Source organism: Trichomycterus rosablanca, chromosome 5, assembly GCF_030014385.1.
Source record: "Trichomycterus rosablanca isolate fTriRos1 chromosome 5, fTriRos1.hap1, whole genome shotgun sequence".
NCBI classification, from domain to species: Eukaryota; Metazoa; Chordata; class Actinopteri; order Siluriformes; family Trichomycteridae; genus Trichomycterus; species Trichomycterus rosablanca.
In genome coordinates this window covers 5,699,757-5,718,335 of record NC_085992.1, presented here as the reverse complement: position 1 = coordinate 5,718,335, position 18,579 = coordinate 5,699,757, and positions in this window count along the sequence as shown.

Genomic DNA, 18,579 nt, shown 5'->3' with positions numbered 1-18,579 from the left:
AAAATAATACAACTAATAATAATAAAAATAATTTTAATAATAATTTTTAATAATTAAAAAATAACAATAATAATAATGCAAACTAAGTTATGCTTTCTATTACATTTATTATTTATTACACTGTAAATATCTCAGTGTATCTGGATAGGATACAATAAATGTAATGACAAAAACATGAGATTTTTAATGAAAAACCTGGCTGTGGGCTTTACATAAGAAGCACCATCAATCACTGAGACCACTTCCTCTCCTCCTACAGCGAGGTGGAGAGTTTCCGCTTGTTATTTGATTTGTTGGATCAATGATTAAGATTATATTGTTTCACGTGTTCTTCCTCTATGTGCTACAAAGAGGTTTTCAATTAAACTAAATGTGTAGATTACCATCGATCTTCTTGTCTGTGTCCGTTTGGCACCCCCGGCCTCCGGAGCTCCAGATAAGCATGATTAGCTTCTGACTAGAAGGCTCCTGGTGTCTGACACTTTATTAGACCTGTGAGCAAATCATATGGTGGAGTGACATGGTTCACACTATGGAAAAATATTTCAACAATAAAATAATGTAAAACTGTATAAAATTATTCTTTTTTTAAATATAATTTATGTTTTTTTTTCTATGAGGTGGCCACGTGCCTGTATATCATGAAATACACCGATCAGCCATAACATTAAAACCCCCTCCTGGTTTCTACACTCACTGTCCATTTTATCAGCTCCACTTACCATATAGAAGCACTTTGTAGTTCTATTTCTCTACATACCTTTTTAGACTGCTTTCACCCTGTTCTTTGATGGTCAGGACCCCCACAGGACCTCCACAGAGCAGGTATTATTTAGGTGGTGGATCATTCTCAGCATTGCCGTGACAATGACATGGTGGTGGTGTGTTAGTGTGTGTTGTGCTGGTATGAGTGGATCAGACACAGCTAAATAATACCTGTTCTGTGGGGGTCCTGACCATTGAAGAACTGGGTGAAAGCAGGCTAAAATGTATTTAGAGAAACAGATGGTCAGTACAGTCAGTACTGTAGAACTACAGTCAGTAACTGTAGAACTACAAAGTGCTTCTATATGGTAGTGGCCAAGTCATCCAGTATTTTCAGGTGCTTTACTAGGAACTGTATGCTTATGGGTTACAACATCTATAGTTACTGTACTGTGCTTTAAATCAACTCAAAATTTAGGCTTGAACCCAGGTTCCCAGGAGTACATTTAAGTACCAGTAGCTGGTTACAATTGTGAATATATTTGCAAATTAACAATGTACCAGTTTCAACATTTTCCCTGCTGCTATATTTACATATTTATCAGCTTCCTGTGTGATAAAACATGTGTTTGTGTGTAAGTATCACGGTCCTGCCTGCAGATTCCTGAAGAGCTTCAGCAACTTGCATTCTCACCCTGCTCCCTCCAAAAGGGGAAGGCTACAGTCTCCGTTGTTTTAAGCTTTCCTACAGAGTAAGAACGCTACATTAAAACCTTCGGAAAACTCTTTGCAGGTCTACTGGGGAAGACCTGCGCAGGACCGGCTACTCTACTGGCCTCAATGGATACTTTTGCTATATGACTGTTTGTTATGTTTTTACTGACTGTGCCCAACAGACCTATGTGAGCTGCCGTACAGCAAAAAACCTGCACAGCTGAAAATGCATAACTCCACAATGCTGTGAAAAATGTGTAGACATAAATGATGTGTGACATTTTCATCCCTTAGCTTGATCCTAATGTCATATGATTATGATTTCATCTATATAAATGCCTTTCACTCGCACTGCTGATTAATGTCAAACCATTGTGCCCGTTTGTGTCCTGCGTAATGTACACTAAAAGGATTTTGTATTTTGGATGTGTAGGTTGTACATATGAGAAATTGTGGTTTGATCTGGCAGTGTGTATGACGGTGCATGAAAGCAGGCTGGTGTTTTGATGCTCTTATGAGAGGCTCCAGGTGATTTATGAGTATGTGGCAAATGCTTCAGCGGGAATAATTAGCCAATCTCGCTATGTCATGTGCACTCAGTATCCATCTTTCTTTTTCAGTCTATACCCCTCTTCTGGTTTTGTTCAGCCTTATATTATGTTCATTGGCTCCCAGTCAATAAGTGTATTCAGTACAAAATTTTAGTACTCACTTTTAAGGCACTTCATGGTCTGGCCCCCTTGTATCTGGCTAATCTTCTACACCGCTATGTCCCTTCTCGTAGGTTAAACTCATCTGATGCTGGTCTCCTGGTTGCTCCTAGGTTTAGGTTGACCATCATGGGTGGTAGATCATTTAGTGTTGCTGCCCCTAAACTGTGGAACTCTCTTCCTCTCCCTCTTCGTCTCTCTTCCTCTCTCTCTCTGAGTTTAAATCTCTTCTAAAAACTTTCTTGTTTACTCAGCACTTTCACTCGTCTTCTTCTGTTTCTGTTTGATCTTGTTTGTGATTATGATTCCTATGTAAAGTGTCCTTGGGTACTATGAAAGGCGCTATATAAGTTGAATTTATTATTCACTGAAGACCAAATAAATAAACTGTAACCACTTACAAAACAATAAAAGGTAAACAGTTCATTGGTATTTATGCTTCTGGCCTGATAAATTACATTCGGAAGCTATTACAGCCAGCAGGGTTTTTTTGTTGTGGTTTAATTTGCACTAAATAAATTAGCAGTTAAAAAGTATATATTCAAGAGTTCTTTTCTTGAGAGATCCTTGGTTTAGCAAGACATTTAATTTCCTATTAATGTAGCTGTATTTAGTTATATTTTAGTGGTAATGGAAGTACTTTATGTAAGTACATCGCTAAATGTACACCATTTAATTTAACTTTAAGCTTTTTACAACCGTTTGAATGAGTCTTCCTAGTATTGTCCTCCAAATCCTTCTTTAGCAAGTATATTTCTTTTCGGCTGCAAGCTTCTTACTATTATCTTCACAAGGACTATTTTAGTGTAACGTTGTGGATATTATTGATTTATGAGCATCATCTTCAGCTGCATCCTCTGATGTATGCAACTTAATCCCAGTGAAAGTTTTACTAGCTGTTCCTTCTACTGTAGTTTGTTGTAGTTTAAAGAGCTGCCTGACCTAGGCAGTGTGGCTATATTTTTTTATATTTATATTATTTTCTTATTTCGCTATTACAAGCTATTAAAAGACTAAACTATGTTCTGAATTGTGGTTAGTGACTCGATGATCTAGACCTGTGCTTTAGTATAATCCGATTTCTGACTTGATCTTTGAAAATATTGTTTTTATAAATGGTCACTAAAATACTGATTGACCTTGCAAATTTATAGACAGTTTATCAGTGTGTGGTTTTTACAACAACTGATGTACAAAGATCTTACACAGGTTTTAAATATCAATACAATAACTTGGATAGCAAGGCAATGGGGTTGAATGAGACTAGGTACAATTACAGGTGTTAAAAGTTTTATTGTTTTTTTATTTTGTTTAATTTCTGACAGGATTTGTCCACTTTCTTTTGGTTTTGCATTATCCACTTCTTTAAAGATCAATGAAAAACACTTAAAAAAATTTTTTTTTAATATGTTATTTCAGAATAATACTATAAGGATTTAAAAAGTCAAAGCACTTTAAATGAAAAATGTTGACTTAAAAATAAATGTTATAATTACTTTAATTTCTTAAAGGCCATGTATCATAAAGCCCAACCAGGATTCTGTGGGATGCAAGTAAGTCAACAGAAGGAATAAAAGATAAGAATTGCAAATGTTAAAGACCATTAACATGTTATTTGTTGGCCTGGATTGGACATAGAGGTCAGTATATGTAAATATAAAAGGGAATGAAAGCTTAAACTTCCGCCACATGTAAAAAGCATAATATTGTTATTGCAGGTGACCGGAGCTAGTCTGCTTTACTGGTTATGTACACACAGCTGCTTCCTTTCATGGATACAGAGCCGTGTGTACTGTAGTATAGTGATCTTCCATCAGAGAACTAACAAACATTCTCACCCTTTGGTTGTGATGGCGCTGCACTAAGGGTGAAGAGCTTGCCGTGCAGACCTGGACACATTGTTTCCTTCCCTGAGGGCGGAGGTGAAAAACAGTTAGTGGCAAGTCCGTCAATCAACAGGCCTTAGAGTACATGGCAGGTGTCGGCCCTTCTGCGCTTGTGTCCGTTCACTAGCGCGTCCTCGGCTGAGCCACATTCGTCATCACTGGCTTAATCAGTGAGCGCGGAGAGCAGTGAAACCCGAGCCCTGTGTCAGGGACACAACCAGAACATCCGCTAGCAGCCTCATCAACGAGCACTAGCGTCTTTCCCAGCCTTAACACTGTGTTCTAGGATTCTGGTTTCAGTAAACTTTATAGTTAATCATAAATGTAGCATTCCCTAAACAAATATCAGTTCATCTTTGCTATTAAATCACATGAATATTACAGAATGTTTATTGGAAGTTTACAGCAATGTCCCCAATGTGAAATTAACACCTACACAGTGCATTAGTGTCCAGCTGGGCTTCTATAAGCAAAACATGTTTTCATTCAACACATAGATTACAGCATGTATGTGTATTTGAAGGAGTAATGGCTAAGCCTTCGTTTGTTTTTATTCCTGTATGAAGGGAAGATTTTCCTCTGTTACTCCAAAATGAAGTACAAGATCATGACACGCTTTGCAATCTCGGCCATCCTCCTGGTATGTATCCCTTTCTTTGTGGTAGATTAAAAATATCCAAACAATACATATTTTCAAAACATACTTACATATTTCTACCATTTCGTAAGTGCTAGTATTTTAAATAATGGTTAATTCAGAACTCCTGTGTCTTTTTGTTTTTTTTCAGAATCAGAATCACTTTGCCAGGTATGTTACACATACGAGGAATTTGCTTTGGTGATACACATAATAGTATACATAATAGTACACATAGTAGTACACACAATACACATAATAGTACCAATAATTACACATGTATGACATGTAACATAACATATTCAACAGACCCGACAGCACACGGACTGTTAACCAGTATTTACCAACATTTACCCAAGAGAACAACTGTGGTTAAAAGGTGTTACAGCTGGAAATATGCAGAGGTTTAATGGAAATATGCAGAGATTAAAAATATGTCATTATTCAGCCTCAAGAAAGCTACTGAGACAAAAAGCTCTAGAAACCTGTACCAGTGTTGTACTTGTAGTCATATCATTTATGTGTAACAAATTATTTGAAACTATTTTTAAAACTTTTTAAAGCTCTTATTAAGCTAACTGAAAATTATTACCTCACATAGCAACTCAACACCTTACAGAAAAGGGACTGCTTGTAATTCACTCCACATATATAGAGAATTATTGCTGCACCTAAAGGTTTTAAGAAATATATTCGATATTTCAAAGTTTTATGGCACCTTAGTGGCACACGTGTGGTAAATATTGCTTGTAATTGCAGCCAGTTAATGAAATAGGTACACGTCATATGATCTGGCTCTACAGAATGGATTCCCAGGCACAGACTGGTATTTGACCCCTCTCGGGACTACACCGGATGACTCACATAGCTTATGGATCTCTGGCACATGAACCGTAAATGTTTCTTATTAATTACATGACATGTAAAGTAAAGAATCTAATGTCTTACTGTAGGACTTTTTCCCCAATGACTATGCTGTGTGTATGCATTATCATTTAAGTTGTACAGTCTAACTTAAAAAACTAAATTGTTCAAGCAAATGAACGTCTAGATAGAGGAAATTCTAGGATCTACAGCACTTTGCGTCTTGAAATTACAGGCTTAATGATGACATGAGGATGGCAATTTTGTGTATGAAAGCTCCATTTGGGTGGTCTGAACAGAGAGAGGGATGTAAGCCATGGTGGTGGTGATGGGTGTGGGAGAGCATTAAACCTTGGTCCCCTGAGGTTATGTGAGATGTCCCCCTTTTGGAAAGCCTCCTGGACAAAACAAAGAGCAGAGTTCACACAGTGTTGTTTAGTGCATTTTACCCCATTATGGGGCATGTGGGCACCTTAACGCTGTATGTACCTTCTGTGTACTTGTCCATTTTCATTGCAGACAGGTTCAATGAAGATGGACACACATGCAAATCAGTAAATGACCAGGACATCTGTATGCAGAACTTAGGTTACAGCTGAGTAAAGGCTGTGGATGAATATTGGAGCTGAATGTTGCAGAAAAACCCTGCTGCCGGCTTGTTTTGGGGTTCTGATAGCAGCGTTTCTGGAATGCCCTCTTCAGAGAGCTTGTGCTGATTGAAGCCTTTTGTCTGGTGGGCCAAGAACATTTAGCTCAAAAGCACTATGACCAAAGGGAACTGTACCATTTTAGTCTTTAAAAAGTCTTTAATATTGTGAAGAACATCAAAATGTTGTAGGAATAAACAATATTTCATTTTAATTGTGATTCACTGTAGTTTATTTGCCTGCTTAATAGTTTCACATAAATCCATGCAGATGAGTTTGTAATTCAAAATACTTATTAGCTAATGAACTGGTAATTAAATTTACTTAACAACAAGCTTTGTTTATAACCTCCAGTACAGCTGTTTTGACCACACTGTTGCTTGGTGCTATTCTGTTGTGTCTACACTAAATAGCTAAAATTATTTGGCCATGAGTTTGTTAAACATTCACTTCTAGAACCATATGCATTAGTCCCCTGATTCTGATATTGGACAAAATAAAGGCCTGTCTCATGAATGACATTCCAATTCATCCTGAAAGTGTTCAGTTGGGTTGAGGTCAGAGCTCTGTGCAGGCTACTTAAGTTCCTCCACCCCAAACGTATCATATCATATCTCTATGGACCATGCTTTGTCTACAGGGGCACAGTCATGTTAAAACAGCATTGTGCCCAGATTTGTTTGCACAGTGGTACCTTGTAACAAATTTCTCGACGGAGGGCTTTGAGTCTCATAATAAATAATCGTTAAACTCATAATCTTTGAAACTCAACGCCCTTCGTCGAGAAATTTGTACCCTTGAACTCAACATTTCCCTGAAACTCAATGAAAAAATAGGATTTATTTCATTTCAAATTAACAATGAACAGCCACTTTGTTCAGAGCTTCGCTTGAGCGGTGCAGTAAAATGTCATCAAAGTGCGAATATAAGACAAATCTGCATTTGTGTGAAATAACCGTCAAATCCAGTCTGAAAGCTCCACATGTATCTGTGTTTATCTGGATTTTCCTTCTGTTTCACTTTTAAACTTGCGTTGTAGTTTGGGGTTCTGAGAAATTGTAAGAATCTGCTTTTTTTTTTAGAGAATCTAAAACGTTTATAGTTAAAAAAAAAAAAAAAAAAACCTTAATGTGACTTAATGTATTAAAGATATGACATCGAAACACTAAACTTCTCTTAATTATTACTGCTCATAAGTTCTCTCCACTAATGAAATTCCTCGCTCGTTTGTGTTATTTTCAGTGTATAAGTGTCAAAAACAACCCCATTATTTTACATTAGCCTAAAATATATGCAGTTCCACAGAACCATGGAATGCATTAACAGGTTTCCTTTTTTTTTCACATCTTTATGGGAAAAAATACCTTGAAACTAAACGCCTTTAAAACTCTACGTTACTCCCAGAAGCAATTAACGTTAAGTTTCAAGGTAATTGATTTTAAATACTAGTCAGCAGCTTCTAGTAATCAGTTCTTTAGAAGACATTGCTCTCTGGCTCATTCTTAAAATTGTTAGTGTTGGTCTTTAACTCAGTAGATGGGCTGATGTTGATGGGCTTTAGGTATGTAATGCAAAGTAAAACTGTTCTTTTTAACATATTCTATACCTGTCAATTGTTTTTTTTCCTGTTTACTTTTTATGTTTAGATACGTAGGGGGGAGAACACGTGTTGTAAAGATGCCAGATGTCAGTATTTTAAATTTTATTATGCCCAGCTTCTATGACAAATTGGTCCATTACAGCTCTGTGTTGAACCACATTGGCCATTACAGTGAGTGAAATTGCTCAGGGTGCTGAATTGGAAAAGAGGAGATCTGTTACCCTTTACCAGGAGGCACAGCATGATAAAAATAAACTAACCAACAGTAAAACATTATGGTGATAAAATAAAACCAACACTAATGCATTATACTCACATGGATGGGGCAGGGGTTAGTCTTAGAAATGTCTTTCAATATTGTTATATATATTTCTGTTTATGCATTTTCTTCTATTTTTCTCCCTTTTAGCGCGTCCAATTTCCCGATTGCATCATGCTTCCTCTCCACCAATGCTGATCCCCGCTCTGATTGAGGAAAACAAAGCTAACCCACCCCCCCTTCGACACGTGGGCAGCAGCCATATGCATTTTGTCACCTACACTTTGACAAGTGCGATGCGGATCAGCACTGTGTACGGAGAGACACACCCTGACAGCACTTTTTTCCTGTCTCTGTGCAGGCACCATCAATCAGCCAGCAGAGGTCGTAATTGCATTAGTTATGAGAGAGTCCCTATACGGTTTTTAATATATCTGAACAACAGGCCAATCGTTGTTCGTGTGGCTGCTCAGCCCAGCCGGCAGGCAGAGCTGAGACTCAAAACAATGTATTTGAGAACCCAGCTCTGGTATTCAGCGTGTGTTTTTACTGCTGCGCCACCTGAGCGGCCGTCTTTCAGTATTGTTATACTTTTTTTTAATTCATTAAGTTTAATGGGGTGATTAAGTGGCAGTACGCTATCCCACTGCTAAGATCTTCACTGTTTCAATCTCAGCTGTGCTATTGGCCGGACGGGTGTCTGCATAGACATGATTGGCTAATGTCCAAATGGAGGTATGGTTGAAACAGCCTAGCCATTGGGAAATGCACTTGTTAGTGCACTCTCAGTGCCTGTCGCAAGCCCAGAAAGATATAGAAGGGTTGCATTAGGAATGTAAGTCCAAGTCCGAGTCATACCAAGTCTGGTATGCTGACCAGATCCACTCTGGTGACCCATAAATCCTGGAGCAGCTGGAAAAATGTCCACTTTCTATTTGAATTAGACAGTGCGGCTTTATCATTTTTATGAGTTTTGTAAATAATAGTTTTATTGGGTTTTAGTTTGTCCTGCTGGTCCTGGACCTGCTTCACCTAACTAGGGACCTGCTTCATTAAATAAACAATAACAATTTGCTCTTACAGCTGCACGGTGGCTCGGTGGGTAGCACTGTTGCCTGTGTTCGATCCCCAGGTGAGGCGGTCCGGGTCTTTTCTGTGTGGAGTTTCCTCCAGGAGCTCCAGTTTCCTACCACAGTCCAAAAACATGCAGTCAGGTTAATTGTAGACACTGAATTGCCCTATAGGTGAATGGGTGTGAGTATGAGTGTGTGTGTCTGTGTGTGTGTATGTGTGTCTGCCCTGCAATGGGACTGGCGCCCCGTCCAGGGTGTTACTGTGTGCTTTGCGCCCATTGAAAAGCTGGGATAGGCTCCAGCACCCAAATGACCCTGATTGGATAAGCGGTTAGGAAAGTGAGTGAGTGAGAGTGAATTTGCTCTTACTTATGTTAACAACCCAACAAAACCGTTATCCTGCTTGTGCAAAAGACCTCTGTAGATCTATTAGTAAATAAGCTAAAACATTTTTGTGGGTGTAATCACGTGATTTATCTTTTATACCTTTAGTAGCATGAATTATTGTAGATATTTTTTTGATGTTTCTGATTTTAAGATCAGAAACAAACAGTGCATGCATACATACTGCACATTGTGTAATATTACTGAAGGAAACCCTCTATTTTCTTTAATAATATTAATGTTAAACTGAAACAGAAATGAATTCAGATCTATATGTCAGTTTTACGTCACTTACATTTGTCTTCATAGTTTTAGGTAGCATTAATAACCTTTCACAATGTTTGTATTATTGAAGTGAAAGCTTGTTTGCTAAATTCATGGTGATGACTGCTTCTTTACATGTAGAGCATGATGATTATATATGGTTAAATTATTCTTATTATAAACTGTGAGATGTGGAAGGTGGAAGTACCTTGTGAGGAGTTTTATTGGGAAAAGTAACCTTTACTACACTCCAGGCTAGACTGAAATGGGCAGTCACAGAAAAATATGGATTGAGATATTTATTGACCCTCAGAGCTTGTGACCAAGCTTTCAGTAAGGCAGCAAGGCTTCTACAGACACACCATAACTTCAGCGAGCACTGGCACAACCATTAGTTATTACTGACATCTCTGGAGAGCAGTAGGGTTTAAGGAGCAGGAGGTTGAACTGGCTGTCCCATGGTTAATGCACTCCCGACACGAGGGGTTAGATCCTGGTTAAGCGTGCATATTTGTCTCCCATCACATCAGCAATGTAATAAACCATACACTGAGAGAGTGAGGTGGGCTGCTTTGATAGGATCCTGTGGCAAAATATGAAATGACTATCTTTAAATTGTAAGTTGTCATGGCCCTGTGCCCTAATAAACAATGCCTCCAAGTTAATTAAGCTCAATGATCAGTTGTTGTCGGTGCGAGATTAAAATTGAGCGAATGCCCCATATAGCAGTGATTGTCCCACATCCTGCCTGCATAGCCTGGAGTCTCAATCTAAAGCCAGCCAGGCTATTTCCACACCATTGATTCTGTCATCTATACGAATGACGGATATCCCTCTAACAAGCAGGTTTGGACGATGATATGTCCTTCCCTGCCAAAGCATAATACTTCTTTTACTATTTCCAAGTTATTGTCTGCTTTAGCAAAATCTAGCTCAAGATTTAAGATTCAAGATTCAAGATTTACTTTATTGTCATTTCACTGTAGACCAAAGTGTATAGAAAAAACTAAATTAAATGCATTGGTTCATGCTAAAAACACTGCAGGTTTAAAATAGAGTATATATAAAATAGTAATGAAAAAAAAAAAAAAAAAAAATATATATATATATATATACAGTATATATTTATATATATATATATATATATATATATATATATATATATATATATATATATATATATATATATACGTAGGATTAAAATAGGTACATCAAAAGTTAAATATAATAATATTCACATTCCGAATATTGCACATAGTAGTTATTAAGTATTGCACATGCAGAAAAATTCACAGTGATTATACATAATGATTATTATTGCACATTGCGTTATTGCACATTCCGTTACTGCATGTTAATATATTAGGATATTGCACATGATTTACCCTTAGATAAAATATGTATCAGATTTGGGTTCGTTTGTTCAGTTCAGAAATCTGATGGCAGTCAGGTTGAAACTATTTCTAAAACGGTCCGTGTTGCAGCGTAGACTACTGTACCTTTTACCCGAGGGCAAAAGGGTAAACATTTCTGATATTTTAATGAAGTCAACGTTTCAAATGTGTACATATACAATATATCCACGTATGTAATACCATCAGGCAGTTATTTTCCAGAGAAATAAAACCAGACTCCTATTTATTTAAATACAGGCTTTGTATTAGCACATTTGAAGTCATTGTTAAAATCCTATATAATTTGTTATTTTTAACTTAAATAAATAGAATTTTAGGGTAACTACACACACATAAGTGTTTATTTATTTATTTTTTATAGTAGCAATTCTAAAAGTAAGTTGAATCCCACAATGCTTCGTTTTTTTCACATCCATGCAGTACGTGAGCAAATACAAGTCAGGTCAAATTTATTTGTGCAGCACTTTACAATGAACCTTGTCTCAAAGCTACTCTACAGATTCCAGGACCAAACACCCCTGATGAGCAGCCAAGGGTAACAGTGGCAAGGAAAAACTCCCTAAATATTACAAGGAACCACCCTCAACAGGACCTCCATCCTCCTTGAATGGGTCCTGTAGATGATCAATGAGTTCATTAGAGTTTGATTAAATCGACTAGGTGCGTATACATAAAATACATAAAAGTTCACCTTTCAGGTCAGTTTGTAGTGAGATGAAGTCTGTTGGTGAGTTGTTCTCCCCGTGTCCGTGTGGGTTTCCTCCAGGTGCTCCGGTTTCCTCAAAGACATGCAAGTGAATTGGAGATACAAAATTGTCCATGACCTTGTGAACTGATGAACATTATGCAATGAGTAACTACCGTTCCTGTCATGAATGTAACCAAAGTGCGTAAAACATGATGTTAAAATCCTAATAAACAAACAAACAAACTGTTGGTGAGTTCTGGACATTGTGAATACAGTCACCGCAGATTCCCAACACATACAACAGTCCAGCAGGGATGGCATTACACAGTACTAGTACACACACAGTTAGCCCCCTTTCATGCTGTTCTTCAATGGTCAGGACCCCCACAGGACCACTACAGAGTAGGTATTATTTAGATGGTGGGTCATTCTCAGCACTGCAGTGACACTGACATGGTGGTGGTGTGTTAGTGTGTGTTGTGCTGGTATGAGTGGATCAGACACAGCAGCACCGAGGAAGTTTTTAAACACCTCACTGTCACTGCTGGACTGAGAATAGTCCACCAACCAAAAATAAAATCCAGCCAACAGCGCCCTGTGGGCAGCATCCTGTGACCACTGATGAAGGTCTAGAAGATGACCAACTCAAACAGCAGCAATAGACGAGCGATCATCTCTGACTTTACATCTACAGGGTGGACCAACTAAGTCCTGTGGGGGTCCTGACCAATGAAGAACAGGGTGAAAGGGGGCTAACAAAGCATGCAGAGAAACAGATGGACTACAGTCAGTAATTGTAGAACTACAAAGTCCTTCTATATGGTAAGTGGAGCTGATAAAATGGACAATGTGTGTAGAAACAAGGAGGTGGTTTTAATGTTATGGCTGATCAGTGTATTGGATCATTACTGATGTACTCTGCCGAGTACATCTTATATAATCATAATATCATAATATCATTCGAGCTATTGCCTCATTTACATTTTTTATTTGTTTGTTTTAGTTTATTAAGTACAAAATGTACAAAAATGCTCTTCCTAGCATTTACCTTGTTTTTTTTTTATGAGAAATGTCTTGAGATCTCTGGTTTCCGCTGAGACTGATTGATGAGTGTAATCTGAAAGTGAGTGGTGTTTTGATATGTACAAGCCTAGTAGACTAAGAGAATTTGATCACTAAAGGATTATTCCAGACAGAAAACACAGTGAAATCTGTCTTTATATCTGGGCTCTCTGGCATTCTTAATGTTGGTTATGACTGAATACATTTTGTAATTTATGGCTTTAATATTTGCCCATAATAAGGACTTTAAAATCTCATGTAAGTCATATTTCATGTAAGATGATATTTCATTAAAGGTTTATGATGAATGATTCTGGTCGGCCTGTGCGTGAGATCAGCGAGTTGTATTGTGTTTGGGTCTGTAGGACTTGGCGAGGGACTGCGCTCAGGTGCTCAGCTAATCTGACTGAATCTTTATTGTGCTGCTCCAGGTCTGCGCTGTTCGAAAGTGCTTGCTTTATGGCTCTGCATTGATTTGAAATCTGTTTCATTTCGACCCTCGGGGAATCTTGGCGGCCGTCCTTTCTAAGTGCACGCAAGATGCAGGATTTATACCTGTCAATAAAAACCATTGGTAAGTGCTTCCTGACCCTTTAAATCCAGCTGCTTATCTCCACACTAAAAAAGTATGAGTCTCCGGCAGGCACAAATCAGAGGCTGCTAAAACACACATTTACTTACCTCTAACCTCCGCCTGGCCTGTAAATAATCACTTTTACACTTCGATGAATGAGGCAAGCTAGGTGATATATCCTCCAACTAGATCACTCTTCTTCACAGCCAAACGAGAGACGTTTTACACTCCCTACTCTACTTCATGTTCAGAGTCTCTGTAACCCAGGGCATGATGAAATCGCTTAATCAGCAATAACTTTAACAAGACATTGTTTTATTAACACTATTTTATGTTTAACAGGTTCAAATCACATAAAATAAAGGAGTTTGCTTGTGTTTCTTCATGGAAAACTTTCTTCATGGAAATGTTTGTTTGCAGTTGTGTTGCTAAGGCTGGCACAACCAGTTATTAAGGCGGTTCATTTTCCACACTGGTAAGTTGATATTAAACATATTTTTCCTTTTAAATTAAACAATTATTTAAATACTGTATTCTTTATTTATATAGTTAGATGATTTAAGACAATTAAGTTTAAGCAAGTAAGCAAGTTCTTTTTTCCGCACTGTTTGTATCCGCACTGGCAGAAATGTACTTGTACATTACATTAAAACCACCTCCTGGTTTCTACACTCACTGTCCATTTTATCAGCTCCACTTACCATAAAGAAGCAATTTGAAGTTCTACAATTACTGACTGTAGTCCATCTGTTTCTCTACATACTTTTTAAAACTGCTTTCACCCTGTTCATTAATGGTCAGGACCCCCACAGAGCAGGTATTATTTAGGTGGTGGATCATTCTCAGCACTGTAGTGACACTGACATGGTGGTGGTGTGTTAGTGTGTGTTGTGCTGGTATGAGTGGATAAGACACAGCAGCGCTGCTGGAGTTTTTAAATACCATGTCCACTCACTGTCCACTCTTTTAGACACTCCTACCCAGTTGGTCCACCTTGTAGATGTAAAGTCAGAGACGATCACTCATCTATTGCTGCTGTTTGAGTTAGTCATCTTCTAGACCTTCATCAGTGGTCACAGGACGCAGCCCACGGGGCGCTGTTGGATGGATATTTTTGGTTGGTGGACTATTCTCAGTCCAGCAGTGACAGTGAGGTGTTTAAAAGCTCCATCAGCGCTGCTGTGACTGATCCACTCATACCAGCACAACACACACTAACACACCACCACTATCAGTATCACTGCAGTGTTGAGAATCATCCACCATCCAAATAATACCTGCTCTGTGGTGGTCCTGTGGGGGTCCTGACCATTGAAGAACAGGGTGAAAGCAGGCTAAAAAAGGATGCAGAGAAACAGATGGACTACAGTCAGTATTTGTAGAACTACAAAGAGCTTCTATATGGTAAGTGTAGCTGATAAAATGGACAGTGAGTGTAGAAACAATGTTATGCCTGATCGGTGTATATTGGACATTAGCATTGGTGGTCTGGACTCTTACTTGGAAATTGATGCAAACCATGATGCTCCCACCAACATCTAATATAGGATATTGGTGTTAATGTGCAGTGACTCGATCCAAATTCTTAAATGTATCATTCATTTATTTATTGTCTGTTTCACCCTTGCTTTATCCTACTCAGGGTCACGGTGGGTGCAGTCTACTGGGTGAATGGTATAGGAAACACCCTGGACAGGTCGCCATTACCACACATTCACACACACTCAGGACAATCTTTTATTTACTCAGGCTTTTGATTAGTCTGGTTAGTCTAATAATTAGGGGTGCCGGAGTCTAAAGCTACTCTCTGTAAAACTGAAATTGTACATTTCACATGTAACTACATCTTCTGTTGTTTTAGCCCGAGGTGGTTCTGACGGGAACCTGTTCACCCTCTCGAGGTTAAAGACTGCAAGTTGAGACTGCAGTGCCAACAATGCAGCTCCTACTAGATGAGATGAGAACTTACAAAGGACTTTATCACAGACTGGACTGAACAATGAAGAACTCCAATTATTTTTTGCTAGTTATAACTTTCAGTTCAATTAAAGTTTGTGTTTGTATGCTTTGTGTAACTCCTATTTATTTAAAGTATCCTCCAGGCCACCCAAAGAGGATTGGTCCCTGCTGAGTCTTTCTTCCTGTAATTTTAAGGGAGTTTTTCCTTGCCACTGTCACCCTCGGTTTGCTCAATAGGGTTTTTTGGTCTGTCGGTCCTGGATTCTGTAAAGTTGCTTTGAGACAATGTCCATTGTAAAAAGCGCTATATAAATATATTTGACTTGACTTGACAAGCTCCAATTAACCTGACTGCATGTCTTTAGACTGTGGGAGAAAACCGGAGCTCCCGGATGAAACCCACGCAGACAAAGGGGTGAACATGCAAACTACACACAGAAAGGACCTGGACTGCTCCAACTGGGAATCAAAGCCCAGGACCTTCTTGCTGTGAGGTGACAGTGCTACCCACCGAGCCACCTCTACAAATTCAAGTGTTTCAGCATTGCATTTTATGCTCTTAGTAAATTATTAGCAGAAAACCCACTCCTATGATGAGTGACAACAGTAATGCAGTTCTCTTTGTTATTATAAATGTTTTTGTTTTGATTAGGACATGGTTCATGTGAACAGGCATGAAGCACAGACTCAGACTGCTTGTTATGCCTAAGGGATCCATAATTTGTTTCCAGCCAGGACTGTGAATAATTAATTAAGGTGTTCGATAAAGACATGAAACTTACAACTGTTTGTGGGGTTATTAGTTTGGACAGAATGTGTTTGTTTATGATTTTGATATAGAGGATGATGAGAGAGCTTTTTATGGGTTAACACTGTCAGAAACCCACGTATTTCTGTGTCTTTCCAAAGGTTTCACATACACTTAATTTCAACTGTATGTAGTGCAGTTGCTTTGGGACTTCCTTTCACCTCTGCACATCTAAACCAATTAGCTACCTGAGTTTTATGGACAGTTCATAATATGCAACCTATTGAACCACCTGAAAATGCCTGTCTCCATTCCTAAAAGTAATTAACCATGAGCCAAGAGTCAGTTTTGGCTTAGGCTGACATAAACGATGCCTGCCGGGGCACTGTGCCATGCATCCATTTTTACATTAGATACAATTCCATTCAGCATCCTGGTACTCAGGAACTGACAGGAAGAGATTTGTGGGCAGACCTTGAACTTTGCTGAGCAGGTGCCAGAGATTCACTTTGGATGATAATGCTTTTCATGGCTGTAATTTAATGACAGAGCCTATTCTGTGCCTTGTACAGTACCTTATTTATCAGATTTTTCTTACACTGCTGTCTTTACTGTTGTAGCAGTTTGCTTGGTTCATTGCAGTTCCATCAGGCATAGCAAAGAAGTGCTAACGTAAGACCTTTGGGTGTGGGTGTGGGTGTGGGTGTGTGTGTGTGTGTGGGTGTGTGTGTGGGTGTGTGTGGGTGTGTGTGGGTGTACACGAATATGTGTGTGAAATGTTTATTAAAATGTAAAATTAATTAAAAATCAGCCATATAAATTAACAAAATCAACAGTTTTACTGCTGGTTAAGCTAAAAATCTCTTTGCCAGGTTAAATGCCATAGCAAAGATAAATTAGTCATCGATATAGAAAAATATAAATAACACCGATCAGCCATAACATTAAAACCACCTCCTTGTTTCTACACTCACTGTCCATTTTATCAGCTCCACTTTCCATATAGAAGCACTTTGTAGTTCTACAATTACTGACTGTAGTCCATCTGTTTCTCTGCATGCTTTGTTAGCCCCCTATCATGCTGTTCTTAAATTGTCAGGACCCCCACAGGACCACCACAGAGCAGGTATTATTTGGGTGGTGGATTATTCTCAGCACTGTAGTGACACTGACATGGTGGTGGTGTGTTAGTGTGTGTTGTGCTGGTATGAGTGGATAAGACACAGCAGCGCTGATGAAGTTTTTTTAAACACCCCACTGTCACTGCTGGACTGAAAATAGTCCACCAAAAATCTCCAGCCAACAGCGCCCCGTGGGCAGCGTCCTGTGACCACTGATGAAGGTCTAGAAGATGACCAACTCAAACAGCAGCAATAGATGAGCGATCATCTCTGACTTTACATCTACAAGGTGGATCAACTAGGTAGGAGTGTCTAATAGAGTGGACAGTGAGTGGACACGGTATTTAAAAACTCCAGCAGCGCTGCTGTGTCTGATCCACTCATACCAGCACAACACACACTAACATACCACCACCATGTCAGTGTCACTGCAGTGCTGAGAATAATCCACCACCCAAATAATACCTGCTCTGTGGTGGTCCTGTGGGGGTCCTGACCATTGAAGGACAGCATGAAAGGGGGCTAAAAAGGTATGTAGAGAAACAGATGGACCATAGTCAGTAATTGTAGAACTACAAAGTGCTTCTATATGGTAAGTGGAGCTGATAAAATGGACAGTGAGTGTAGAAAAAATGTGGTTTTAATGTTATGGCTGATCGGTGTACTAGGGCTACATCTCCAGTCATGAAACAAATGAAAATGCGAACCTTATTAGTATTAAATGCAGTGAAGGCCAACGTTTACAAACATCTGTAAGGGACATGCACTGAATGTCATGACAGTTTTGGAACTTGTATAATTTCTGCAATGGTTCTTTATCTGTGGCTTGAAAAACTAAATAAAACATATGAAATAAAATGAATCTGGCCTAACAGACCATTGCAGAGTGTTCAGACTTGTGAATTCAAATCTGTTTGAGGGAGGAAAGGTTGAATGGGGTCCCTTCTTGCTGCATTATGCAATCCCTGGACTGGTCCTTGCGCCTTTATATTCTCTTTGTTTTACCACTGCTTTATCCTGGTTAGGGTTGCAGTGGGTCTGATTTAGTGGGTGAGAGTCAGGAAACACCCCAGACAGGTCACCAGTCCATCACAGGGCAGACACACTCACACTTAGGGTAAATTTTAGTAGCTACAGTTGGCCTGACCGCATGTATTTGGATTTGTGGGAGGTAACCGAAGCACCCAGAGGAAACCCACACGGACACAGGGAGAACATGAAATCTCCACACAGAAAGTACTCTGGCCGCCCGGCTAAGTAATCAAACTT